Source organism: Nematolebias whitei, chromosome 9 (assembly GCF_014905685.2).
Source record: "Nematolebias whitei isolate Nwh7 chromosome 9, NemWhi1, whole genome shotgun sequence".
Lineage (NCBI taxonomy): Eukaryota > Metazoa > Chordata > Actinopteri > Cyprinodontiformes > Rivulidae > Nematolebias > Nematolebias whitei.
In genome coordinates, this window is record NC_056506.1 from 43995610 (window position 1) to 43998700 (window position 3091).

General features: G+C 36.8%; 1 protein-coding gene across 1 annotated transcript in view; it reads left to right on the forward strand.

Moving 5' to 3' along the window:
- Positions 1-3091, forward strand: part of pigk (phosphatidylinositol glycan anchor biosynthesis, class K) — a 38565-nt gene that overhangs the window by 35006 nt on the left and 468 nt on the right. The gene's annotated exons all lie outside the window — the stretch shown is intronic.

A 3091-nucleotide genomic window follows, 5' to 3' on the forward strand; every position in this document is an offset into this window, starting at 1 on the left:
ATATATATAACATCGCTACTTAGTAGATTTTCACTTATTGCGGGGTGGTCCGGAACGTAACCACGCAATAAACGAGGGACTACTGTAAATGATATTGTCTCATCTTATGAAAATATATCAGTATTTTTTTTACTCAATATATCACCCAGTCCTACTTTGACCTGCAGAGTGAATGAGTTGTTACTGTTGCATTCAGTGCAGATTTTAGTTGCTGCAGATTTTACTGCCATTAAAGCCTCAGTAAGTTGTAGTTTCAGATGCTGGACATTCAGCTCAGGCTTCAGTACTCCATGGTAGCCTCTCGTTTATATGTGCACACAATATAGCAGAGGATTCCTCTTCACATGTGCCAATTCAGCAGTCCTTGCCTCTTGGGCGGAGGGGGAAATTCAGCAAAATATGAGACTGCCTACTTGAGTGAAATTGGAAGGCAATTGGACTTTTTCAAAAACTGAATACGCAACCAGTGAGTCATCATGATTTGATGAAATATTCTGTCTGCCTGGCAATTTAACTTGTTACCTTGAATGTGCAGACTATAATGCAGTGATTTCTGGTTGTGTTCACCAAAGTGCTCCGAGGTTTGAAATACGCTTCTCATTTGTGGAGGTTGATACGTTCAGTGCCTACGTGAAGTATTTATCCTCTTTTGTTGCTATTGTGAGTCAGTCACAGTCAATGTAAAGTAGACTTTTTGCAAAAGGTAAAAACTCCTATTCAAAGTCAAATCAATTTTCTACAGAGTAATGCTAAATAAATAAAAATATGAAAAGCAGAATAAGTGATTACATAAATATTCAGCCCTTCTAAAGTGATTGTTCTAATTAAACTCCGAGAAAGGATTATTGAAAAGTACAAGTCAGGGGAAAGATACAAAAAGATTTCAAAGGTGCTAAACATCACCATGAGTTGGCCGTGGTCCCTAACAGAATAAAGAAACTAAATTCAATTGTGCAATATGTTGCACATTATTATTGACTCTGGAAACGGTCCCAAATCCTCACCAAACTCCAAGTGTATCGGGTCAAACTAAAAATCGGAGTAAAAGAAGATGCATCGTTTCATGATGATGTTCATTCATGTTTATTGCGTGAATGTTTGTGAAGCATTCACTCGACTGTGATACATTTTTCTTCCGTACATTTTTTGGCGATATTCTCGTTCCGCAGTTTTCAAGCTATTTCAACAAATTATAATCAAAATGTTCAGCTCTTTCAGGACAATCCTATGACTTTTGGTATTGGTGCAATTTTATCTTTTTGAAATATTTAGCCTTTTCTGCCATTTTTTCCTCATAGAAAACAAATTGAGCTCATTTTACATTCTTCAGATCTTCGGATCTGTTTACAACCTTTTACTGCTCCTTTCACATTTTGTCTTGGTTCAGCTTCTTTCAGCTTCCTTGTGCAAATTTTTAAAAATTTCAGCTGCTTTTTCAGCTGTTTTGTCTCCTTTCAGATGATTTCTGATAACTACAACATTTTTGTGCTTCTTGTAAATTCTTCCTGTTAATTTCAGCTTGTTATGATCCTTTCAGCTTGTTTCTGTAAGTTTCAGCTTTTTCTGCTATTTCAGCCACTATATAGCTGTTTTATGCTAGTTTAAGCTTTTTCAGCTAATTCCACATTCTTTGCAGTCGTTGAAACTTTTTTCAACCTAATTCAGCACAGATGTTCTCTCTCCACTTCCTTCGGGTAATTTCAGCTTCTTTGTGCATTTTAAACTAATTTTCAGTTGTTTGTTTTTTTGCTAATTTCAACTTTTTTCAGATAATTTCTACTGTTTGCTCATTTTTGCTTCTTTCAACCTAATTGGGAAAACATGTTAGTTCTGCTTTCTTATGCTAATTTCAGCTTGTTCTACATTTGCATTTACCTTTCTTTTATGATTTCTTTAGCTAATTTCAACTGTTTTCAGATAAATTAAAGTTTTTCTTGGTAATTCCTGCAACTTTGACCCTAATTAACTTCTTTCTGCTAATTTCAACTTGTTATGCTCCTTTCGGCTAGTTTCAGCTTTTTCTGCTATTTCCGATACTACTGAGCTGGTTTTTTTTTTTTTAATTTTTTATTTAGCTTTTTCAGCTAATTCCACATTGTCTTAGCTCATTTCAGCTCTTTACACTTCCTCCTTGTTGGTTAAGCTTCTTTCTGCCTTTTTGGCTGCTTTTTAGATGTTTTTTTGTTACTAATTTTTGCTTTTTTAGCTTATTTCCTAATTTTTGTGCTAATTTCTGCTTATTTAAACCTAATTCAGCAAATGGGTGTTCTACTTTCATCTGCTAATTTAGGCTTGTTCTTTCATTGCAGCTACATTTCCGCATGTTTTTAGCTAATTTCAGCTGTTTTTCAGCAAGTTCTTCAATAAACATTCACACTGTTTTCACAGGAAATACAATTTCTCTAGTTCACCTTCTGATAATCAGCTTCAAGCTCAATTCAAGCTCGAGTATTTTCACCAACAAGCAGCTAATTCTGTTTGTTGGGCAGGTGCTGCGTGCTGTAATTACTTGTCTTTGTTCTGACGTGTTTATGTGACAGAGTTAGAGCAGCTCGTTTAGTTGACTGCAACGCACTAATGCTGCTTTTAAAGCTGCAGAATTATCACTAATTTTAATTTCAGTTATTTCACGTCCAGGTGCAGTTTAAACTTTGAGGCTGTGCTTCGTTATGACGCTGACACAAGGCTCTAACTTTGAAGTCTTGTCTGCTGCTGCTGCAGTACGACTGTCCTTTAAGACCATGTACTCCGAGTACCGCTGTAGTACTTGTGTAGCAGCTCTGCTGCGCTGCAGTTGTTTGTACAGTAGGTTTTAGCTTTGCTTGGTCAGACTGGGGGGGTTCCTTCAGCACATCCTCAAAATGCATCTGTAGCTTTGTGGCAGGCAGAGGAGTTTGGAAGATGTTTTGGAGGTTAAACCTCATCTCTCCGCAGATCATAGCTGTTGCATTAGCATATAAATGTGCTATTTGTGAGTTGCATGTTTAATCCGAGAGATTTAAAAGTATAATCTTACACAACGTGATGATGTGGCAGTGAATGGGACAAACACAAGACAGGCGAGGTGTGCTGATGAGCTCCACCAGCGGCT